The following is a 26,262-nucleotide window of genomic DNA, read 5'->3' as shown; positions in this document are numbered from 1 at the left end:
AGGGGAGAAGCAGTGGGAGATATCCTGCCCAGCTCTTTTACAGCTCTCAGAAAAGAGGAAAAGGGCAAAACTTTTCCCTGCTTGGGGAGCATAGGAAATTAGAGCTTTATGTACATACACTTTTGTTTAGCAGCTGTTTAACTGAGTCATTGTGGGTGCTCCTAAGGTAGGGTTAGTGGCAATCATAGTATTCTGTCTTCTTTTAGAACCTGATTGTCAACTTCTCACCAAATGCCATCATTTGTACTTAGTTAAATAAAAATATTTACATCACATGTCTTCAGTTACTTTTGTCCATGTAATCAATACAGAAAAAAAATTCCTTTATCTCTAAGGCAGACCCCAGAGAAAGCGCAGATGTCTAAACTGAAGTAGGAAAGGCAAAACACTCAAATTTACTATGGATTCTGAAACATTAAAGGTTTGCAAATATGTTAAGAGGAAATGTTGGTTTAGGTATCAATGGGAAGTAAAATTTCTACTGTCTGTTCAACCATGTAATGTACAGTAAGTGAGGTGTGTCATAGTAAAAATTACAACAGTGAACTAAGGTTCTGCTATTTCTTTTACTTGAACTTCTTCCAGTATTTGAATTTTTAAAGTCAAAAGTTTGAGGTAAGACCATATTAAGAAAAGTAGAAACATCATGCTTATAAGCAGTTACTCTTCATCCACATAATCACTCAAAGTTTGTTGAAGAAGTTTTGGAGAGATGTACTGAAAATATGTGATGTTATAGAAACATGAAACCAGTACATAGGGATGATAGGCTAGAAAAAGGAAGCTCTTAAGTAGGTTGAGAGGATAAAATTCTGCACTATTGTTTTGTTAATAATCTTTAATAAATAAAAAAAAGTGTTGGAGAAACAAAAGACTGGATCAACTTAGGCTACTGAACAACCCAAAGGTGAAACTGGGGTGGATTGGAGGAGGAAATTGGGCTGAGTTTTCCTTGGGTTTTCTATAGTGCCATTGTGTTAGAGAGGAGTGAGTTTTCCACACCAGAAGAGGCTCCTAGATCAGATCACACATGACTGGTTACACTTTGGCCCTGAGGAGCCATCTGGGGAGCTAAGTGTTCCACATGGTCTTGTCTGTCTTCCTTCTGGCCCTGGTTTGCACTGTGATTGTATCACCTGCTGCTCCCCTTCCCACCCATTTACAGGAAGTTCCCCACCTTGGAGAATTAGACCATATAAGTACATCCCTCACTGAATTAACTCTGTTCCAGCTGGGTTTAGTTTCCCTCAGCTTATGGTGACCTTACTCCATGTCCTGTGGACAGCACCATAGTGCATTTGCTGTTGCGGGCGAGCATTAGTTCAGGTAATGCCTGCCTGGGTGAGGAGCGGATGGGAGAGAGAAGGAATTGCACTGCCACGGTCAGAACTGATGTTCTCTGGTGCAGGCATGCAGGGTAAGAGTCACATAAAGCCAGTTCTCTTTTCAGCTGTGAGCTCCTCAAGACTCAAATTGGGAAGTTGCACATAAGGTTTTAGCTGCTCTGTTCTTCTGAGTGCAGATCATCATCATAGAAATACGAGATCTGCCTCCACTACCATGGCAGGGAAGATGTTTATAATTTGATGTTGTAATCAGATGGCACAATGCTAATTAAGATTAGAACTTTTCTTTTGTGGTCCTAACTAGCTTCAGAAAGCGGAAGACTGAGGGGCAGGGGAATGGAGGCCAGAAACTTTTTTTTTTTTCCTGTGAAGCAGAACTTTTAGGATTATGCTTTAGTAATGATGAAAATCAGGTTTAACTACATTTCTGTCTGTTTACAATCTTCCAACAAGTGGTCTGACTTTACAGCATAACAATTAAAAAAATCTCTTGGCAAGCAGGAGAGTCTCAATGTGGCCTTTGATAGGACAATAATGTAAATAATTAATTATTTTTGAAAAAGAATTATGAATGAGCTGGTGGAAGGGCTCTGCAAGTCTGTTTTGAGAGTGAGAAGAATCTTGATGTATCTCTGGAGGCTATGCCTGTGGATTTTAATGAGGGCAAAGCAGAGAAAGGCTGGTGGAGATCGCAATGAAATAAAACCAGAGGAAGCTCTGAGTTTATGATCAGATAAACCAGATCCCCGTTTTTTTTGAAAAGGGATATTCTGATAGAAGTTGTAAATAACTTCTAATCTACCATCAGTGCTGAGGAAACAAATGAAGAGTTATCACATAAATAAGTATTTAAACATTTTGAGAGCCCTGTGTGTGCTAATGCCACTATTTAAGTCATTACGTGGGGTTTTCTTTCATTGTGGGATAAGGCTGTTATTTGTAGGGCTCACAAAGGGAGCTATATGTGGAGACTGTTAGGGCCTGCCTTGGAGAAAGTCAGGGTGAAGACAATAGAAAAGATCATAGAATCATAGACTGGTTTGGGTTGGAAGGAACTTTAAAGATCATGTAGTTCCAGCCCCCCTGCCATGGGCAGGGACACCCTCCACTAGACCAGGTTGCCCAAAGCCCCATCCAACCTGGCCTTGAACACTTCCAGGACAGGGGTGGTCCACAGCTTCTCTGAGCAACCTGTTCCAGTGCCTCACCACCCTCACAGTGAGGAATTTTTTCCTAATAACTAATCTAAATCTATCCTCCTTCAGCTTAAGGCCATTCCCCCTTGTTCTGTCACTCCATGCCCTTGTAAACGGTCTCTCTCCAGCTTTCTTGTAGGCCCCTTTAGGTACTGGAAGGCTGCTGTAAGGTTTCCCCTGAGCCCCTGATCATCAGGATGATCTCACCATCAAGATGGTGAGAAGATTCTCAACAGTCATAGCTGCATGGAACATGGCAGTTAAGGAAGACGGATATGGTCTTTGCCACTAAAATGCTTATGGATAAGTAGCAAAGATGCTTCTGGGAGGATATAAGGAGGACTTCTAGAGGGATATAAAGATCATACCTCTAGCATCAATTCCACAAAGGTGGAATGAGGTGTTACTTTATTTTCTGTGTTCACTCTCCCTGTTGTCTTGTGCAGAGTATCTACAGAAGTTGGGAATTTCTGTGAGAAACTGAATTCAGTCCTAAATTCAACTCTGAAATGTTTCTGATAAAGAGGGAGAAATACCTAGAAAAGCTAAGCACATCACTAGTCTCTTCAGCTGAAAAATCTGCATTTCTCTTCTGCTTTTCAAGCTAGCATGAAACCTCTGAAAGCTACTTGTCTCACTGAGTGTTGCTTTTAGGGCAGCATCTGAGGTGAAATCAATGTTACTTCCACCCTAGGTTCTTGGAAAACCCCAGCCTTATCCCTGGATGGGAACCAAGCCACAATAATGCAGGCATTTACCAAACACAGCGAAGCACTTCTATAATTAATTTCATTTGGGACCAAAGGTGGAGACAACACCGAAGTCCCCCTTCAACATGTCATCAGGCTGTCAGCTCATATTTTAGAGTCGTCACCTTCCCGAAGGTGGGCAAAACCCCCTTATCAGAGTCTGTTAGCTAACCTATGAAGAGGTGGTTAACTGTGATAACAGCAGTGTTTGGTTCTGACATGTAAGGTGATTTTTTTTTTTTAATCTAAATCCAGAGGAAAATTATTCAAAAACAAGCTTTATTTGACAGAGCTGTGTCAATCTCCAGTTATGCTCAAAAATTCATCTATCTATCCATGATTTCTTTGGTGCATTGGAATGAATGGTTAGTGTTTTAATGCAGATACTCATCTATTTGAAACTTTGAAAGATTGTTTTGTTGACCAAGCAGGCCTGTTTTACAATATAAAATAGATCATAAGAGATGTCTTTGGTATTTCATGTGTTGTAATATTAGGTTGAAAATAGTAAGGTTTATTCTTTTTTCTTTCCTTCCTTTCCCCTTCAGGAGAGCCACAGTAAGAGAAAGACATGAAATATCTTTAATGGAATTCTGCTTTTCATCAAGCTGTTAAAAATGGATATGAACATTATTTTCTCCTGTGAGGTAAGTATGCCCAGGGAGAAATTAAAAAAAAAAAAAACCCAAAACCAAACTGCCTCATTTCATTTAGTATTGCCTATCACCATTGCTGTTCTATCCAGCAGCTTTTGGTCAGGTATTTTAAAGTTATAGCATCCGTAACTTGGAGAACTTTGTACTGAAAATCTTAACTGAAAAGTCCTAGAATTAATCCTTTCACTTACAGGATTAGTCAGCTTTGTTCTGATATTCCAGTAGATTAAAAACAAACGTATAAAGGATCTGCGTTGTTGCAGAGTTAGTGTAATGGGCGTCTTCTGCACATAGTAGCTTTTGACCCAATGTCAAGCTTTTCTTCAAAGCATCAAAGAAACGGAAGCTGCTAATTTTCAAAAGTGAATACTTACACAGACTAACTGCAGAGGGATGAAATGAGTGAGATCCTGGGATGAAGAAAGAGTTTGTACCATGAATACACAGGTACTCTTTTTATGGAACCAGGCAGCTTTCTCTGTTCCTGCTCTGTGCAGCCTCGGGAAAAGATGGGGCTGTTGCCAGCCTGAATTACAGGTGCATATTGATAATACCTCTGCCAAGTCCCATACACAGATCTTCACTGGCTCATACAGTAAGCATGTGAGTTAGTAAAACCAAATATATTTCCCTAATTTGGGATCACAGGAAAATTCAGGTTGTAAGGAACCTCAGGAAGTCAGATAGTACAGTCCCCTGCTCAAATTTTCGAGTAGTCAATGAAATTAGGTCATTTTCACCCATTGCCCTTCCCAGTCTGTTATATGTTCAGAAGCATTAGCAAAAGGTGGATTTCTATCTTGCCATATGTACATTATAATAATGCACATAGAAACGTAACATGCTACTAAAACTTGTCAGAGGGGAAAATATTTTTATTAAACAGGATTGTACAAGAATGGTCTCTCTGAACAAAGGAAACAAAATCTCTGATGTATTCTTTTTTTGCAATTACAAATGGAACCTTTACAGGTCATCTAACACAGTGACATGCTGCCAATATTTTCAAGATGGGTTCCCTGCAAGAATGACCCCCTTTCCAGGCATCTCTAGGGAATCTGTTTGTTTATTTTCTCATGTAAGCAAAATTGCTTTCTCATAATAAAGGGAAGGGAAGTGAACATGTTTATCCTGCCTGATACGTGTTACTGAAACGTTTCCTCTGAAATATAAATATTTGTTCATGGGAAAACATAGTGACAATGTGAATAAAAATAAGCATCTTGTCAGGAAGCTTAGGGAGCAATCTTTCTCTCCTCTGGGCTCTCAAAGTAAACCCAAAGCAAGTGCTTCTCCCCCATCATTATGTCCTACCAAACAGAATGTTTTGTGAGTCCTAGGAATAACTACTTCAGTGTTTTGGCCAGGGAGGGTCGTACAAAGAAGGGGTTAATGCTGTGTTGTGCTGGCAGCTAAAAGAACCACATAGCTGTTTGCTCCCTCTCCCCCTCCCAGAGAGAACTGGGGGGGGGGGGGGGGAAGCTAAATCTTGTAGGTTGAGATAAAGACAGTTTAATAGGACAGAAAAGGAAGGCAATAATAATAATGATAAAAGAACATACAAAACAAGTGATGAACAGCACAATTTCTCACCACCCAAAGCCCATGCTCAGCTAGTTCCCGAGCTGCCCCTCCTCCAGGCCAACCCCCAGTTATATACGGAGCATGACGTCATATGGTATGGAATATCCCTTTGGCCCGTTTGGGTCAGCTGTCCTGGCTGTGTCCCCTCCCAGCTTCTTGCCCCACCTTCGCCCACCCCACCCCCCACCCCCCCGCCATCTTCTCATTGGCAGGGCAGTAGGAGAAGCTGAAAAGTTCTTGACTGCTTGACAACAACTAAAAACATCAGTGTGTTATCAACATTATTCTCATCCTAAATCCAAAACACAGCACTATATCTGCTGCTAGGAAGAAAATTAACTCTATCCCTGCCGAAACCAGGACATGCAGTCAGGAGAGATTTCAATGTTCAGAGCCTGATAGGAGGGTCATTGTAGTGAAGAGACACTTGGTTTACTTTGGATTTATACTTCTCTTAATGTACTTTGAATTGATCCATCAAAATTGGTAATTTAATAGCTTTAATAGTTACATTAGTAATTTAATGAGCCTCCTCCAGCACATCATCAAAGACAAACGTATACTTTGTGAACAAAAATAGAAATCATTTTATAGGTAATGCAGTTCCTGAAAGCCAGTATATAACGTTACATGTACACAAGTTGTGATGCTATGAATTATTTAGTATACACTGAGTGATCTCAGCACCACGAAATACTTATTAAGGGAAATGGCACACCTAAGAACCCCAATATCTCGGTTCACCTCTACTCCCAGTGTGAAGTCTCACTTCCCAGGCTGATTTTCTGTCTCAAAATAAATTTCTGGGTAACATGCATAGCTTGTGTAATTAAGTTACAGAATAATGTTCTCAGAAAATATATTCTGTGAACTCTCTGTTTCCTCACCAGTTTCTGTTGCTTCTGTGACTGAGTCTCATTTCCTGAAGAGGACATATCTGCTGGTCTGCACAAAAGTTAATTTACGTATTCTCATGTGTGTGAGTCAGAAAATGCTGTATTTGTAGAAGGCATGACTTTGTAGAGGTGTTATTTGCTCCTTAATAGCCCAGTCACAGCTTATTTGCTTATGAGCTTTTGTGTCACTTGAGGCATTACGAGACAAGTAGTAGTAAATTTAGCTCTCTGGTTAAAGAAGCCACTGCTCTTTCAGAGATTATTTTTTCCACAGTCAGTGAAATAAAATGGTTACGTATATGTTAACCCCTACAGCACAGAGTCTAGCAATTTAATTTAGCTCACAATTCAGATAGGTAAAACTGAAGGGGGTGTGTGAAACAGTAACCTATGGTAGAATTAAATGTGGCAGAGCAAATTTTAAATTTTAGAGCTTCTTGAGCTAGTTCTTCAGAAGCTTATAATTGCTTGTGAGTAGAGATTGGAAAATTGGGGGACTGCTGTGTGTCTGTGGTCGGGGTGTGGGAGGAGGGGGCAGTGTTGCTGTTTGTTGCTTTTAATCCCTGTAATTAAATTTATGTTTTCTATGCTGCCTATCACAGACAGTTGAAATCCTGTACTAAGCACATTTCTAACCTCATCATGGGATTTCCTGTGCTCTTTGATAAAGGAGAATGAATGATTCTCACACCACCTATGCAGAATCAGGAAACAATTCTTTGTTATTGTTAGGTGGGAAATAAAGAAAGAAATTACGAAGTTCTAAAATGTCCATTAATTCAGGAAGCTTAAGCAACAAGGTAGCCAGTACAAGAAATCCAAGTCGTGATAGAAAAGCAATGCTGTCACCCCAGAGCATCCTCTTGCCAACTGGAATTACCTGTGTTTTACGCTTTTGGAAGCAAGGGCCCAGCACTCCCAAGATGAGGATTTGCAGCAATAAAAACACTTAGTATGGTAACAGTACCTGAACTTTAGATACTTGCTTGTTTTCACCACTTTGTCAGTGGTAAAATATGCTTCTACCTCCTGGGCTCCTAAATGGGCAGGCGTTCCAATAATTGTACTGAGCAGTAGGTACTGTTTACACCTGAGACAGATATATATGTTGTCACCCTTATGACTGTCCATGTTTCAGTTCTTGATTTATGGCTATTGCTAAACACTTGAACTCCTTAAATTTGGCTTTTCTATTTCAGGTGCAGGTTTTCAATTGTCATATGTTCTTAGGCATACATGTAGATTATTGGTCACTAAATAGAGAGGAATGTTTCAAAAATACTTCAGTCTTCTAAGGAAAATACCTGTGGGTCCGGCTTCTCTTGAGGCAATGCAACTGTCTCTATTGAATTTTCTCCAGGGGTGAATTTGGTTCTTTTAATCCTCCTTTCTTTGTGTGTTTGTCGGTTCCTACTGGCAACACTATAATTAAGGAACTCACACCATTTCTCTTGCAATAATAGTACAGTAGTATTTTATCTCTAGTTCTGAATTTCAGCTAGAAGCCTAATGTAAAAAGTGCTGTTCACCTATTTTACATTGTAATAGTGGAGACATATTTCTCTTTTGTAACAGACATAGTTTGACAAAATTTTATAGACAGTTGCTTCTGTAAATAATTCATACTTTTTCCTACAAAAATATTTTGGAGATGAGTTGGGGGAGGCATTCCGTTCACTTGAGGCTTTTATAATGCTACAAAATCCACCCTGCTCCACACACTCTAGCTCTGCCAATATGTATGGGAGCAAATAAGATTAATACCTTTGCAGTAGTTCTTTTCTATCTTTACCTAGGAAAAGGACTCTTACCTGACTCAGAAAAGACTGTAAAAGGTTCTTCAAAAATAAAAAGCTACATGCCTTGCTACTTTATTGAAAAAGGAAAAAAAAACTGTCAGTGGGATTCATGATGCTTTGGCAATATGACTTCCAAGCAATGAGTGCATGAGAAATTTCAAGGCACTGGAATACTTTTGATTCTATTAGAGCTCCCTGAATGGCTGATGAAGTTCAAAACCACTGCTGGTGGTTCTAGCTTGTTTTTAATTTTACAAAGATAAATTTTGCTCTTGACATATTTAAATGCTACAGTTATCTGTGTATGTGTAACCGTAAAGTGATGTCTTTTTCTCCATACTTTGCAAATCACACAATATCCATAGCAGCTTGAATCCTTTAAGCTGCCTGGTTTTGCCTAATCTGTATTTCAGGCCTGTTAACAATGATACTTTGACAGTTCTTGGAGGTAGTCTGTTCCACACTCTCTGTAAAAAACTGCAACTATGTGCTTTCATGGTTGATGGCTTTTGAATGGTAGTATTAAAAAAACGAACAGAATCCTTTTTGGTAACTATTCCTAATAAACATAATTTGGGAAAGGTTTATCAAACAGCCTGTGGTGAAACATGCAACCTGTCTTCATTCACTGCTTCTTAGACTTGGAATCACTTGTGTGCATTCAGTTATATGAATCACTTGTGCGTACCCCTCTGCAATTTCTGCAAATATCATTATCCTTCAGCTCCACAGTTTTGCTAGAATTTGTAGAAAGTGTTTCAGATGGAGAAGGGTGTCCATCAGAACTAACCCTGGTAATATTCTTTCTGCATGTGATCTAAGGCTTGACTCATTGGGGAAACAAAAAAGTGGTAACTAGATTTGCTTAGTCATATTAAAGTAAACTGCTAAAATAGATGAGCAGTGTTTGGACAGTAGAAACCTTGTGTTGATATAATCCAGTCTAACCCACTGAATTTAAGTTTGTGTTGCAGAAGTGCAGCCTTTACAAGGCAATCTGTGCTAGTGTAACTAAATCATGTCGTTAAACTGGCATAAATGGTTGTATGATGCATAAGGTCTTACTGGAAAAAGCTTTCTCTTTCAAAAAATGTGTAGTTCAAAAGTAGAGAATGTGCAGAATGTAATAGGAGTTTCAGAGTTTGAATTTGGATCTTGAATTATTAAAGCTACAGTGTTGCTACTGTGCAGAATCACGCTATTCAAAATAAATGAAGAATGGTACTGCGATCTTATGGGGAGGAACTGTAATCCAAATCAGTACATTCTTTGAACAACCTGGTCAAAAAATATTAAAGTGATGAGTGTTTCGTTCAGTGCTGTTTTGTTTCAGCTACTTTGTTATATGCCTTCATCTTTCTAAGACAGGCATGTTACAACTAATTCTGTGGACTTTTTCCTCTTGAATTATCACCTGAATTGAAGCCCAGAAGAGTCAAGGGAAGCTTTTCCCTGTCAGTTTCAGTAGGATTTATATTGGGCTTTTACGCCATAATTGGGGTCTTTTACTTTCACATCTAGCTAACTATGGGACAGAGGTGCAGAAGACTAAGTTGTAGTTAATAAGGCTGTTTCTCAAAGATTAATGATAGTCAGATTAAGCTGCCCTTGATTCTACTATTTAATCCTGCTCTGTTGGTTTGACACCCTGTGAAGAATATGGCTGTTGGCTGCTCTTCTTGTGTATAAGCAGTGATTCAGAGACCAGTAATACTAGTCTTTGACAACTGTGAAAAAGGAGAGAAAATCCACTTGGCTTCTCTTCCCCTCACCACTCCTACCCTACACCTTTCAGTTCCTGTAATTAGAGATCTGTGTTCAAGACTTGTCCTCATGATCTCTGTAGCACCAGCATAAGCAACTCAGAGAGGTAATGGCATGTCATTGAAGAGATCTCTATGGATGTATTGCCCTGTAGAATTTATGCAAACTTGGACCAATATTTCAGCTTCTAGAACTTGGTCTACATTTTGTATCCTTCTGCATCTAAAGCTACTAGGCTTTTAATACATTAGGTGATTTTTACAAATCTCAAAAGGCAGAGAGAGCACTTATAATGCTTTAAAGAGTAAGAGCTGATTCATTTATATATGGCTTTTAAAGCTCAATAGCTTGGATCAAGAGTGAGAAGCAAAGACTGTGTTTGCCATTGAACACCTCTTTTTGTAGTATAAAGGGGTTCCAAGATGTCACTGTCTCTTTGAAACTCAGTACTCAGACAGAAGTGCATTTTGACTGATCTCCATAGAGGAGAGACGGAGACAGACAGCTAGCCAGAAGGTCAGGCAGAGAGAAAACCTTCCCCAGCTGACTGTTTGGTATGACTCTCATTTCATTCTGCAAAGAAGTTCTTTCCATTCCATTAACATCTGATTAGATTGCAGAAATGTTTTAAGAAACTCTGGACAGTTATGCAGATGCCAGCCCTGCAGGTGAGATAAATGGATAATATAGTGCAGACATTAAATCAGATCTTCAAGGTGAGGATTTGCATTTCATGTATGTGAGTGAATGTTGTCCTATGAATTGGCAATAAAGAGTTGTTCTAGACTGAAAATATATTTCTGGTACGTCCCAGTCTGCGAACAGAGGCAGTAGCTAGGGACAGAATTGTCAAAAAATTAGAATAAGTATTCTATCAGTCAAACTTGCACTGCTGCATTAAGCATAGCATTACCCTTAATTTTGGTTAGTGAGCTTTATAATATATAACACTCCAATAAATTGCCATAAAGGGCAAACCACTGATTTTGAAGATGAATCTCCTGTACCTTGGAAAACCCCTTAAATACTGGAAATAGCTGATAAAGCAGGCGTGCTTTGGGTAGTTGGGAAAAAGTCTTATGACACTTTGGTGCAATCATTTCCAGTTTCATTCCCTTGCCTAACAGCAAAATGACACACATTCAAGAAGAAAAACTCGTGGTAGTCAGTTCTTCCCATTTAGCTTCTATTTGGAACTGGTTTTATAGGCTGATTAAATCTTTCTTACCCATGTTGTAGGTCTGAGGATCTAGAAGCAGGGAATCTAGCAAATACAAGCTGTTGCAAGCTTGTAACAATTTAAAAAAAATACACACCTAATACAAAACTGTGCTGTACAACAAATTCTTAATACAGCCTTGTCCTCTCTGGGTTGTGAACGCAGCGAGCCATAATTCTACCGCTTCTTCCCTTAGGAGACTCTTATATAACTGCTCAGCTGTTTCTCTTACTGTTCTCCATAATCAGTCAAAATTGCTTAATTGTATCCTGGTACACCTAACTTTACAAACTGGGACTATTCAAATGAAAACACTCCCTTTTAAGACCGGACTTTGCAGCCTGTAGAAAGAGAAGTCCAGTAGCAAAGGCAGCGATAGAGTTTTGTAAGGTTTCATGAGAGAGACTCTGACAGTGCAAGTGAAGAGGCTGAGACATACCCGAGTCAGCAGAGCACCCTTCCAGCAACAAAGGCTAAGCGCATACTGGGCTGCGTTAGGACAAGCGTAGTGAGGAGGTCGATAGCAGTGATAATTTCCCTCTACTCAGCACTTGTGAGGCTGCATCTGAAGCACAATGTCCAGTTTCAGGCTTCACAGTGCTGAAGAGAGTATTGACCAACTGAAGAAAGAGCAATGAAGGGCTACTAGTACGGTTAGGGAACTGAAACACAAGATGTACTCAGAGAGACTGAGGGAGATGTTTATCAGGCCTGGAGAAGAGAAGGCTAAGAGGGCATCTAATTACTATCTCCGGTACCTAACAAGAGGTTATAGGGGAAACTAGACTCTTCTCACAGTTGCACAACAAAAGGACAAGAGGCAGCAGTCACAAGTAGCAGCAAGGTAAATTCTCACTGGGTGTAAAGAAAGACATTTTCATAGTGAGTGGCTAAGCAATGGAGCGGCAGGTTGGAGACTGTGGGTTTACCATCCTTGACCTGATCAAGCGTTGAAGGTAGGTGTGCATTGAGGAGGAGGTTGAACTAGATGATCTCTGGATGCCCCTTCCCACCTAAATTGCGATTCTGTTGTGGGGTGAGATGGGGAGAGTAGGATCGTAGAAGTAACAGATTAAATTTGGAAGTGGGAGAAGGCAAAAGCCAACATCCTACATGGGATTAGACTAAAAACTAAAGCATTGTTGAAATATAACCCTCTGAAAAAGTGGTCAGTATCTAATTTTTATTCCAAATTATAAGTATTGGCATCTTCCTTCTCTAGATAATCCCTTTTTTGTTTACCCAGCTGTTTAAAATGTATGCATATATTAAGCATTTTATATCCCTCTGCTAGTGAAAAAGAATGCGGGAATCCAATTCTTAAGGCAAACAACTGGTGCTATGTATCATTCATAGAATGCTCTAATGAAATCTGGTGCATTGCAGGCTTCTTAAGTGATGATGGTCTTGCACTATATTTAGCATTCAGTGAATAACTGAAAAAACCCTAACAAATAAATGCATAGTGGTCTATGTTACCATGTCTAATGCACACAGTGAAGATATCATCATCTACGTTACATGTCTCCATCTCTGAGAATTGAGACAATTGTGTGGGATAGTATGAAAAGGGATGCAACTGACCTAATCAGCTTGCACAGTTGGCTGAGAATAGATGTTGACATCACTAAATGAAGGACCTTACGTCAAACGCTAAACTCTGTCCTTATTACACCAAAGAGAAAAAAGGACTGCGTACAATATCTAATAGTTTTGAAAAGCAAACTAATTGTGAATGCATAAGCATTTGGCATGGGTACATTACAGTTCTGAATGCAAGCCCTTTAATACAAAAATTGTATTGACAGGAAATGACTTGAATTTTATTTCAATGTGTATAGAATATGCATTTACATAGTTTTTTCAAGACATTTGTTCTCTTTATGATTTTTTTATGGATAGAATCTAATGGAATATATACTCATCCATTACAGAAGTAGTTAGAAATTATTTTGATCTACCCACATAATTAAAGCCTCTAAGCCTAATTGTGGGGAAAAAGTAGACTTCAATGACAGGAGCTGGGTAATTCTGATACTTTTTTTCTTCACATGCTGCCAGTTGGCTGAGACTACGTATATCACATGCAATGGGTGGATGGTGAAGTCCATAACTGAGCTATCATGTCTCCTTATTTTGGTAGTACATCATTCATTCATGTTCTTTTGTACTGTTGACAGCAGGTTTCAGGGACTGTAGAGAGCACCTCCTATCCCTGTGATATTGCCATATGCAACATGGAGCCCTCATGGAATAATTTAACTTACTTTGTTTTACTTAATTCCTTGTGCATTTAAAATTATTTTCACTAACAGTCTTTTAATCTTAACATGCTCTTAAACTCTTCTAATATGAAGGGCCTCTGCATTCAGGGGTAAGAAAGAGAGAGGAACTCCAGTTTGTCTTGTACTATTGAGTTTTGGTTTTGGACTGTCCCAGGCTGCCTCTGCAATGTCAGATCTGCCCTCTCTCAGCGCACACTCAAGCGCAGTCCTGTAACTGTCCATGCTGACTGTTGTCAGTGTGTGTAACTTGTCTTAGGAAACTGTGTTCGTGCTTGGGTGTTACTACCTAAAACAAAGCGGAAATAATCTCAGTTGTCCTGAATTAAAAGCTTGAGTGGTTCCTCAGAAGGAGGATTTTTTAATATTTTTTTTTTGAAGCAGGCTTCTGTGATAGACCCTACCTAGACCTCTGATACAGGGAAGTACCCCTTGCTTCCACGTGGCCTCAAGTCTGGATGGCTCTAGGATGTAGACTTTCTCAGAAAGCTGATAAACGGTAATATAAAAACTAAACCCCAGGCTTAGGATGCTTTGACTAGCATTCTTCTGCAGATATAGCAGACTTTGGTTACGGTGGAGTGGTAAGAAGCACAGGCTAGTTCATTTCCTCCTCTTCCAGAAGAGTTTTGACAAAGAAGCTGAAGTAAATGCTTGTAGTCCCTTCTTCCTATACCTCCTGCTGTCCTTGCCTGGTATTTTTTCAACCTCTCTACTCCTGAGCCTTTCTCTGGTGTTTCAGGAGTAGAGAGGATGGAAGGGCCTGAGGGCACTGAGCTTCAGCATTTCTGAGCTGGTAGAAAGTTCCCTAAGGAGTTTTGCTAACACTGCATGTTGGAGCAGCCTCTGAAGTTAAACTAACTCTCCACATCCAGGAGTAGAAAGGTCATTTGTAAATTCAGTTGCGGTTCATGCACAACTGATGTTCTCTCCTGATGTTTTTAAATCATCTGAGAAATATATTCTCAAAAACAAAAGGTTAATTTAGCCCGAGTGACAAGTAAGATGTTGGAGCATATGGGAATATACCTTTACATTTGCATTTCCAAATGTGTTTTGTGATTTAGCAAAACTAAAATAATTCTAAGTGAGTAGAATTCTCCATGGGTATGAATGCATTTTCTAATTATTATTTTATGGGGTTTTTTATCCAGTTATTCTCTAAGCTGGGTGACAGTTAAAAGCACATAATGGAGATGCAGTGATGCACTTGGCAGCCCATAATCATGTTTTGGAAAGCTGTACAGACTTGTCAAAAGCAGAATTTATAGTTAAATGCTAGCCATGGTCCAATGCCATGTCCTTTAGGATTGCTTGCAAAGATGGAACTTATTTCCTTCTCCCTTTCCCTCTAGGGGTTATTCTCCTCTGAAAACAAACAAGAAAAATCCAAGATGGTGACATGGAATACTTAAACATCTAATTGAGTAAAGCTTTACTACTCATATGTTTTTAATGCTTATGTAAAGTCAGGGGAATACTTGTGGTTTATTACTGTGCTTTCTTGTATCAAAGCCTAGAAACTGTTGGTTGCTGTACACCCCATTAGAGATGCATTTCAGCCACCTCTCAAGGTGTGTCACTCAAGTTTATGGTCAAAACTCTACTGTTTAAAAGTTTGAAAAAAATGTAAATACAGTTCCATAGAATTATATGTCAGAGAACAGAGAGCTTCTAGCTGTCCTGAGTTTTTGTTTTATGCCATGCTGTAAAAGCTGCACTGAATTATGTAAGTTATACGTTTGTGGTGGGAAAGCACTGAATGGTAAAAGTTGATGTAGACGGCCATTAAGATAGAAACTACAGAGTAGCATGTAGTTGTTTCCACAGCTGCAGAAGTCTACAGGCTCTGGGTACCCTTTGGTGAAACATTAAAAAAAAAAGAGAGAAGCTTGAGACCTTTTCTTTATCCCCATCAAAAGCAAAGCCCTGTTTCTCTTTTTCCCATTTTAACCACCTGACTAATCTTTGTCATTGCTGTATTCTGCTAAATTTACTGTTGTGCACTAAAAATAACACTTTCTCCATTCTTCCTGCCCTCTTCCTTTATTTCTGTAGAAAAGCTCTGTAACAAGCTTGCAAGCAGATCTAAAGGTTGGTAGTTTTTTGATTGCAGTCCAATACTACTTGAGTCAATATCAGAGCAAGTCTGGATGCTTTGTATCAATTTTCTCCCACATGATGCTAACTTAACCTGTTATGACAGTAACATTCACTCTGCAGCAGTGATAGTCTAGGTGTGTTTAACAGAGACATGGGGTTCTAGCTCTGTGATTTGTCTTCAGAAAGTGATCATTTAGACTGTAAAACAAAGGTGCCAATAAGGAATTAAGATTTGCTGTACTGAAAGAATCCAGTAAAATGAATACCCTTTTTAGCACCCTGCCATTTTTTAGCTCCCTGCTTTGCTTAGCCCCCTGAATTACGTGAGATGAACCTGGGCCTTATTGTTTTCCTAAAAGTTGCATATCCTAGAAACAAGTGAATACATAGGAATTCTTGTTCTTGCATAGAATGAAAATTTTTAGCCCTCATTTGTGGAGAAAAAACAGCTCATGTAGAGTTTGAAACATAAAAAAATTGAAGGTAATTATGCTATAAATTTTAAATCTCTAGATTATAGGATTTGACATTTTTAACTTTTTGTTGCCTGCATTATCAATTCAGTATTTCTTTGATTGCAAGCAGATATCTGAGTGAGAGTTGGTTTAGTTTCTGATGCATTTGTCTTGTCCATCCAAACTGTGCAAAGCTAGGAAAGTAACACTATTTTCAATGATGCACGTTGTTGTTCTTCTGTACCTAATAGCCTCCTGTGATATGAAGTTGCAAACTGTAATTTTTCCTCATGTAGATGTACTCAATTGAAAATTGCTGCAGTCTGAACTGGTTAATGTAAGCTTGGCTTCTAGGTAGTTGAAAAATGTAAGTAGTTGACTATAATCAAATGCAGTTGGGTGCTGTTAACCTGCTAGTGGTACTGTTAACTGTTATTGGAAGTGATGTTTTTAAAACAACTTCATAACATGTTTAAAAAAAAACAAACAAACAAACAAAATGACTGTATTATTGCTACAAGACTGTGCAATGTGTGAGTCCAGGTTGCTGTAAGAGAGTATTTCCTTTCCAACAGTCACAACAATGTCAGAAAAGTTCCCTTAGCTGCAGCAGTTCTGCCCATGCCCCTCACTGGTTAGTTACATTATTGTCGATGTCAAGTGGTAAATAGAAGAGCTGGAGAGCAGCGTTTTAGCAGGGAGCCAGGTCGGAATTGTGAGTGCTTTTCCCAGTTACAGACAGGGCCTTGAGCCATCTTCACTGGTTAGAGAACTTCAAGTCTAGATTGTCAACTGAAGAGAAGGAGTGGTTGTGGTTCAATTGTGCATGTCTGTTTTACATGAAGGGCTCAAATATTAGTGGAAATGGAAAGAAGTAATTTCAAAACATAACAGCAGCACACGCACTAGGAAGTTGTGCACCCATTTTAGGGGGTTACCTAGGGAGGCCTTCAAAACCTTTGCATTGTTTATGCATACACAATATTTAGAGTGTGTGTATATGGGGGGGGGGGGGGAGGTGTTCATTTGCCTTTGACTAGTTTCGTGTCCGACGTTTTCCCGTGCGAGGCCGTGGCAGAAAGCTCCCCCAGTGCCGGGATAGAGGAGGGGGGAAGGGGGCGTGGGCTGCCCCCGCTGGCGGTTGCGGCTGCCCGCTCTCTGCGCTGCCGGCGGGCGCCGGGGGACGGGCCGGGCGGAGGCGGCGGGCGCGGCTCCAGCCGCCGCCCCTTTACGCGCGGCCCCGGTTTCATGAATGAATCCAATCGCCGCGCTAAAAATAGAACGCGGGGCTGTAGACGTCACGATGCGCGCGGCACCCGCCGGCCCTGCCGCCGCCCGGCCGCCCGAGTCAGCGCCGCGGGGCGGGCCGGGGCGGGCGGGGAGCCCGCCGCGGGGCCGGGCGGGTAGAGCAGCGCCGGCGGCATGCTGCCTCCCTGCCAAGCCGGGCTGGCTCCCGGCGCTGTCCCGCCGCCGTAAGGAGCAGCGGGAAGGGGGCGCGGCGGCGACTGCCACCCCCCCCTCCCGTCCCGCCGGGGCCGGGAGGCCAGCCCCGCTGCGTGCACGCCGGCTGCCGGGCATCCCGCCCTCCCGGGTAGGTCCCGCGTCGCCCGGGCGCGATCGTGCTCCGACCTGCCGACGCAGCCCCCACGGCTGCGTGTGCGGGGCCGGGTCGGGCTGGCAGCCAGCGGCCTCGCAGGGCGCGGGTGGCGGCGGCCTGCGCGTCCCGTCTCCCCGCAGGTGTGCTCCCGCCTCGCCGGGAGAGAGGGGGGGAGGCATCCTCTCCTCCCCGAGGACAGAGAGGGCTGAGTCCTAGATGAAGCAGATCAGTCTGGCTTCCTCCTTCAGCGAGGCCACAAGGTGCAAGGCAAAAATAGAGGCGTACGATGTGTACGGGAAGCAGAAATCTCCTGGCGCTTGGTACTTCCAAGTATAGTAATTTACTAAAAACCTGAAGGATTTCTCTTCCTCCGTCTTTTTTTCCTCCCTTCCTTCCCCCGCTGTGTCTGTGGAGTCTGTTGTGGGTTGCTGTGACAACAACAGGAGGCTGCTATGGGGTCTTGCAGCACACAGAATATCAGGTGTCTCTGTCGGGACCTGTCTGGGGGACGTAGAAAGGAGCTGTGGAGACAAACTAGTAGACTTTAATTTGTTAAGTCAACCTTTAGTGGGTATTGTGGCATCCAACATCTAGAGCAAAGAGAAATCAGTCACTGGACAGACTGAGGCTAACTGGTTGGAGAGCTCTGAGTTGCCTTCTATTGGTCAAGGCTTCTGAAGGCAGCACTATACCTTGTTTAAAAAATGATAATAATAAAAGAAAGCCCTTGAAGCTCTGCATATGGTCACAGCAAGAACAAGGAAGTGATGCCAGGATATTCTCAATGACTTTGTTCATCCTCAGTTTGTGTACTATTTCAGGACACACAGCTGACTCAAAGCCAAGTGTTCAGCTTGAGCTGTAATAGAAGCTGAGGTGGAAATTACTTTGTTCATTGTGCTCGAGGGGAGTTCTTAAGCTGCCAGTCTTTCTTTCTAGGCAAAAATAAAGCATGTGGGGAGAAAAACACAGTTGTTAGGACTACATTAAAGAGTTGCCATATGACTGTTCAGTGTAAGTAGCAATTGAATGGCACATATCTACGTACAGGCTGTATTTCAGGATTGAGAATCACAGTACATGGAAACAGGACAGCTTCATTTCAATATTTTTCTGAGGTCCTCTCCCATTAGGTTATGCTTTGCTTTTATATGCACATTGGATTTGTATGCCTGATTCTATGTCTCAGGTATGCAATATATCTATATACTATTAACAAGAAAAAAAACCACCACCCCAACCCTGGGTGAGTTCAGTGTTTGTACTAGGATTCTTTATCTAAGTGACATAATACTTAAGGACCATAAGATCTGGGGCAGGCTCAGATGCGTAGAAGTATTTTTATCCAAGGCGAAATAAACATCGATTTTAGCTCTGGGGAGCTCTCTAAAACTCCTGCCCTTTTAAAACTCCAAGCTTCACAAATACTGTAGAGCATTAGGCTGAGGGGAAGAGCTGATCACTTGATCAGTAAATCCCGATGTTTGATTCTTTGCTAATACATTTTGTTCGCTGGAAAAATGCTTAAGTCCTGCATCCAGATGTTGCCCTGTGCTGAAGGAGATGAAAGGACAGAGAAGCCTTGAATTTGGAGAAGCAAAGGAGCAACAGATGTTTGACATGCTCCTCCCTTGCTCCTGTCTATCCTGCCAGGAGACTACACAAATATTGTAGAAGGAAGTATGTACTTGGGAGGGGGGGAAAGGAAAGGCTGTGGAGTCCTTGCTGCATACAGCAGACCTGCAGAGCAGCTCATAGCAAGACTAGTCAGACTGGTGTGAATGTACCCTTGGATCATTGATTGGATTTCCATAAAAGAGCTCAAAATCTTGTGCTGAAGGAGTGAATGGTGGCATGGTGTGTGAACTGCAATAGATGCAGCCTGCAGCACATGGTGGTAGCTGGGCCCTTTGTTATAGGGGTAGTATGGATTCCCTTGGCTTCCCATCCAACACTATTCTGCTTTTCTGTTTTCCTCTCCTTTCTGTCTGACATGAAAGACACAAGATGGCAATTTCTCTCTTCTTTTTAAATTTTTTTTTTCTTTGCAAATGAGTCTCTGCATGGCACTAGACATTACAAGTAAACTACATGTATACTTGCCTCCTGGGCAATTCAGTTAATGTCGCTGGATTTGTGTTTGAGACATAAATGCAGAACTCGACCCAAGATCTGAAAGTAGCATTTATCTGAAGTCTGCTATCCTGAAGTATTTACCATTCTAGTCATTGTTTAGGTCTTTGGGGGGGGAGTTTACCTGCTGTCATTATGAGGTGTCACTCTCCTTGTGTAGTTTCCTTATAGCAATCACATGTGGGAGTGAATAAAATCACAAATAGTATCTTTCTAACATCACTGATTAACAAGAGGAGAATGCATGAGAAATGTCACATAAAGTTCAAGAAACAAGAGCCTGATTCTGTCTTTTGGAAGGACAACAAGCACAGAAAGTGGATTCAACAGCTCTCTGTGCTAGAAGGTCACCAGCGTCTCTGGAATATTTTTCTTTGTTTGTAGCTCCAGCAAAACTTGATAATTTTCCCCACAGAAATGTGCAAAAGTTGGGAGAATGCCTTGTTTGGTGATTATTGGTTTTTTCCCTTCTGTCCTGTTGCAAACACTGCTCAGAATAATGTCCTTATCAAACAAAGCATACAGTGTCAACGTCTGTCTTTATAAATGGTAAAATCAGTAACAACCTATGTTACAGTATCAGTAGTTTGATGCTGTACAAGCTTCTGATGCTTTTAATTACGTAAAAGTAACATCAAGAGTTTCATGTAGTTTATTAATTACCATGAAAACCAGTAGTGTTGAATCAGGCTTTTCCAGTGATCCTTCTCCCTTTAATCTTGAGTTATATATGTTATCCCAGATACTTTTGAGCATCGCAGTCACTAAGGATTCAGCTGCAGCTTTGCCTCAATTATGTTGATCCACATAACAAACCAGGAGCTGGAGCATCTGATGCTCTATCCTCATTAGTGGGTCGTGTGATGCAGTAGCAGGGGATCCGGGGATGAAAAAGTTGGTGCTGAGGACCCAATGTTGACGCTGCACACAATTCAGGGGCAAAGGGTGTTACTTCAGATTACCTTTAATCTGATCCTGTGGACTGAACGCTTGCTCAGTAGTAGTGGGGGGCACATTTTTTACTTCAGATTCATCTGAAAGGAGTTCAGTTTGTGAACTCTGTGGCCGCACCTGATGCGACACAAAGCATGGTAAGTGGTAATGCCTGGGGTATTTGCTTCAAAAATATATTCTTGATCTGAACTAAAACGCTAATACAGGTGCACCCTTAATCTGCTCTTGCAGTGTAATCTTTTATTGCAGAAGGAGGACTAATCTAGGGACTTGGTGCACAATGGCATTTTATGGGTGGCTGCTTTATGAAGTACCAGCTGTTTGGTGATAGTTATCACCATCAATGGGTATTGTCCGCTCTTTAATTACTTTGATTCTCAGCCACTTTTATTAATGTCGGCCACGGTTAATTTCAGTTTGTGATGATATGCCAGATTATAACCCACAGCAATGCCAGATCTTGGTCAGTGCCTAGTCCCCTGTGTCTGCTGTGGTCACCTCCAGTAAATGGAAAGATCGGTCAGTTGTAGCCAGGTGTATCCAGAATCCTAACAAAACGCATCTGCAAAGCCAAAGTGTGAGCCTTAAATCAATCATGTACCAGCTATGGTTATTTCCCTCTTTCCAGGAGTGGGTCCACTGTGGATACCCTTCCTTACGCCTCTCTGCACAGCAGGAAAGAAGAAAAAAAAAAGGATGCACAAGGCACTGTCCTGTGTTGTGGCCTGTTCTTGAGGTAGACTCTGAAGAATTGCTGAAGGGAAGGGTGGCAGTGTTGCAGGCTCTCCCACCATGCAGAAAACACTTATCCCAGATTCTTGCACACACGGTTCTGAAACAGTTAAATGTACTTCACCTGCTGTATGGATTAATTTCTAGAGAGATGATCTCATCACAAAGGATATCACAAGCTATGTCAGGTCAAAAAAATATGTAAGCTGATCAGTGTAATCAGCTTGTTGATTTCTGCCCTTCATGTCTTCCAGAACTATGTCACAAAATGGACACAGTTCAATTCTACTACTGAGCTTTGCATTTGGATCTCTATTTGGTCTGATGCACTGTGAGTGTGTATAACACAAAGACAGGTCCTTGTGGATTGCACATTTTCAGGAGGCTCAAGAGAATCAGTTACTGTACCTAAAATTGGATGTTTTCATACCCAGCTATTGAGCTTCAGGGCAGTCTGTTCTATACAGTAATGTGGGAAAAATTTGTATTTTGCTGGTATCTCTGATTTTTGGTCATCTAAGGAAGTGCTTATTCTTACTGATCAAAAGGTGGTGTGTCATCAGAGAAGTACATCAGGTTTGATGAAGGGTCCTAATAACTAGCCTTTAGAAACAAACAAATCTGGAGTCAAGCATGCTGAGAAAGAGCAGACTGTCAGGCTTCTGATACTACAAGCCATGAATTATTATTCCCTGTCTGTACAGTTTCTACAAAGGTTGCAGTGATGATTTGACTGAGAAGTTTTCTAGGTAAACAGACACATCTGTTCTGTCTTCAACTTTACATCTTCCTTAGAGGCTGCTCCTTTCATTTCTGTATGTGGCTATGGTCAATTTTTTACTCCCTTCTTTTAAACTTGAGGGATAGAGCAGGGATTATGGCAGCTGAATGGAAGCTTCTGAGAACTTCTTTCTTTCAGCAGGTAATACAAAGTAAAGGGTAGCATCCAGGATTAAATCTGATGCTTGTTGGCCAAAAGCTGTCATGAAAGAAACTGGTTCAGGCAAGCCAAGTGGAGTCTGTGATGATGACAACCTCAGTAGTTAACTTCTCCAGCTGTATCAAAAATTAGCAGCGTTCTGTGGGATTTATTTCTTTGTTGATACTGCCCCTAAGCTGAAAAAACCTCAACAATCCCAGAACAGCTGACAAAGAGTTAGAACCAGGTGCTGCCTCTGTGGAAAATAAAGATCCTCCTACTGACCTGCACTGTCCTTTTGTGGGCAGCAACAGCCAGGATTATCTCATTTATCACCTCATGCAGTGAGGCAACATTTCAGTCAGCTACCCTTCTCTTTCTACCCATGGTAGATCCGAGGGTCTGATGTTTCAGATTAGGTTAACCTTATAATATAATGGCTTTTCTCCATTCCCAAGCTTTGGCTGTATCTGTTGTCATCTTCTGTCAATGGGCCAGGTAGGGTGAGTAGTTGATAAATCCCAGAGTTAATCTTGATTTTTTTCCTCCCATGTCAGTGTCTTCCTTTTCAGTCTTTCCATGTAAACCGCCAGAACTTTAAGGGATGGCAGCAGGCAATCCATTTTCATCCTGGATGAGAATCCAGCCTGATATGCATCATGCCCATCTTTGTCCCCTGGTGACCTAGTGATCTGATCCTATCTTGAGTCTTATTACCCTTTGTCACCAACTGGTTCTTTGATGCTGACAAGGAATAGTTTTTATTTTTAAAGCAATTTCCCAATTGACCCTGCTGCAATTTAATAAAATACTAATATTAATTTATACCTTGTGAAGAATGTTTTGTCATGGTCTTTCAACAGCTGGTATAGTTTATCTGTTACCTGATACCATGTTGTTATTTTTTTTTCACAAATATACTTGGTGGGGCCCTAAACTCATTGATTAAATTGAGCCAAACCACAAAACAGCCTTTTGGCCCCTATCCTTTTCCCAAATCAGAGCTTTCTGAATTCTATGCTCTTGCACAAATGAACAGTAAGTCCCCTTGCTTTTTTCCCTGGCATATATGTGCTAATCCATAAAGATTCTGAAACAACACCTGGCAGGTTATATATTGAGAATGAGTATTTCACGAGCTTGTTCTGGCTCATGTGCTCTTTGGTCCTTGCCAGAGTGCTGGTGCCTTGGGATTCTGCAGTGTAGGGTAGTGACTTCAGTGCCTCAAGAACTTGGCATTTTGCATCTCTTTTTCCAGTTTCCATGGCTGCAAGCAGTAATTTTGTAACTTGGGGATGGAGGTAAGAGCATTGTATAGTCTTGTAAATTTTTTATACTCTTTTTGATAAGTTATTGCGTAAGGGCTCTCTGAAGGAGTCACTCCAGAACTACTCAAAAATATGTCTCCAGAATAGATTGACATATGGAGTGCCTACAAATGTTCTTTCATATGTTTTCAAAAGAATGTGTGTTTCAGGGATAAGTGGTGGTGGTATTACTACTTTACTGGTGGCCTGAGTTTTTCAAATCATTCCCACTCACACCATTCATATTAAATGGTGGTAGATTTTGGTGTCTCTTTCCATTAGATTCCTTTAATAATTGTGACATTGTACTTGTGGTTGGTCACCTGTTTGAAGGACTTCTTGGTTTGCATGTTTGGTCAGATTACTTGAGACAGGTTGGAATTATTAATTTTTTTTTTTCCATGGAATAACTTAAAGAAAAACTTTACTGAGCAGGCAAGGTTCTTACATCCTGTCACTCTGAACCTTCAGCTGAAGAGTTTGCTCTTAATACAAGAGCTAAGTAATGTGCTTGCTTGTTTTCATGCTGGGAGGTGCTACGTCAGTCTTATTGGACGTGTTTAAGTACTGAGCTAAGAAGTAAATGCCTGCAGGATCACTCCATAATCACTGATTAACGTAGACATTCTTAGTGATTTGTTTGTGGTCTTTTGCTGAAGAGAAAAAGGTTGATAATTAGCTACTGCTCTTTGAAAAAATCTTGAGTGTGTTTTGTAAGTGCTAAGTGATGATTTAAAATATCTGGAAATTTCAAAATGGGCAGTTAGCTGCATAGGCAGTAAGATCCATAGGAGTGGATTCCTGATCCTACACAGGGAGCTTACTGTTGGGTTTGGATCTTCATCCACTTTGTTTCCAGCAAAGAAAAATGCAATTATAGCTTTAAATATATTAAACTGCAATCTTAAGACAAGCCAAGTTTATGGTTAGGAGATGGTTATCTTTTGTATATAAATACACCTACATAGAGAGATTGTGTGCATCTATTGTGTTTAATCAGTGTACCAGCGGACTAGATAATTAAGTGATATGCTGTATCTACAGATCTTTTGGAAAAATTCTCTAGAAAGGCAATGTCTCATTACTGAGGCTGACTAGCCAGAAGGACCTGCATGCTATGGCAACCATAACTGTTTTTAGTGATAATAATAACAACTCATTCAGCAATGAGGAAAAACTAAACAAAAAACCAAGCACCCTACAGCAATTTGAGGTGAAGCAACAGAGAAAGGAATCAGTGATTGTAACCATCTGCAAGCTATGGTTCAGAACAGTAACTTTATACTTCTTTGGAAATAAATCAGCTTTATTTGGAATAGTTCTTTTCTGCTAATCAAGTGAATTAATTAAATGGCTTTATCTTAGATCTTGAGTCTACTCACATCTCCTGATTTTTGGCTGCCTCTGTCTCCTCTTCATCTGCAAACAATCACAGGTGACAATGTAAAAATAGAAACATCCTAAGAGATTTTTGAGATCCTGTGTTATTCTTGCAGGTGTATCTTTTTCATTTCCATCCATCTGCTCATCTCTCTTTAGAACTGGATTAAGCAGCTGAGTCTTTTTTTGGGAACAGCCATATTTGATCAGGTCTTTCACTAGTAGGTTTCTTGCTGCTCCTCGTTTGATGGCCTTTCTGTCTGTGTCTGACTTTTTTTGACAATGTCCTCTCTGGGACTGGTCACACTTCCAGTAACTTTCCTCTTACTCTACCCTGTTTTGTTTTGTTGGTAAACTGAATTATTGCAGGTTGTAGGTTGGTTTCAGCAAGTTTTTCATTGATCTTGGAATTTTATGCTGTTTTTTTAATTAAGCTTTATGTATGCTGGTTTGCTCTTGTCTAACCAGTTTTGTTTCAGTTCCAGCTGGTCTTCCCAGATGTTACCAGACTTTCAGAGCTCAAATCTAGATTTTTTTTTTTTTTTAAGTTTTGTAAATGGATGTTTAGTGTTTTTAATCAGTGTGATTATATAATAGGTTTAGCACAAGCTTAACCTAGAGGCTACCTTAAAAAAACTGACCATGGCTGTATTTTTAAGATCTTGTACGTATTCCTGGCTTTAATCATTCCAGTAGCCAGAAGGTTTCTGGCTACATTTATAAGCATTTAATCCACCTGTTTTGTTAATGTTTATACTATAATTTGTTGTTAGCATCTGTTTTTATTTGAGGTGTCTAAATATCTGTCCAGGCTTCTGTCTGTCAGTCTCTTCAGGAGCTATTTGTTTTAATCCCTTTCTGAAAACTAGTGAACAATATTAAAAAGATCTGCATTTTTAATACATAGATACTCTGTATATACAGGAGTGGATTTAAGAACTTTCCTTAACATAGTCACAAAGCTCTAGTTTTGTTTTTATTCTCTTTATTTTAATCACTGTCCTGTGCAGTATTGAGTCACGCTAAAAATATCTTCATTAGACTGCCATTGATCTACAACAGGGCATTTGGGCATGCTGTGTCTGAGTTCTGTGATACTTTTTAAAATTTCTGATACACTTACTAAAGTTAATACTTTTAAAATTTTATTTTCATGTGTTCCTTTTCTAGGATTCTCAAATAATTGCATTG

The 26,262-nt window shown here is 40.6% G+C and overlaps 1 protein-coding gene across 8 annotated transcripts in view; it reads left to right on the top strand.

Annotated features, from left to right (window-relative positions):
* RHOBTB1 (Rho related BTB domain containing 1) overlaps positions 1–26,262 on the top strand; it is a 57,338-nt gene that overhangs the window by 1,307 nt on the left and 29,769 nt on the right. For 7 of the 8 annotated variants that reach the window (XR_012836393.1, XR_012836394.1, XR_012836396.1 and 4 more), the window contains exon 2: positions 3,840–3,938. The gene's annotated coding sequence lies outside the window, so the exon portion shown is untranslated. Of the gene's footprint in view, positions 1–3,839; positions 3,939–17,499; positions 17,641–26,262 lie in introns of those variants that run through there. The other variant, XM_075758820.1, reaches the window with a different exon arrangement.

This window comes from Balearica regulorum, chromosome 7 (genome assembly GCF_011004875.1).
Source record: "Balearica regulorum gibbericeps isolate bBalReg1 chromosome 7, bBalReg1.pri, whole genome shotgun sequence".
NCBI classification, from domain to species: Eukaryota; Metazoa; Chordata; class Aves; order Gruiformes; family Gruidae; genus Balearica; species Balearica regulorum.
This window is presented reverse-complemented; position numbering and strand designations above follow the sequence as displayed.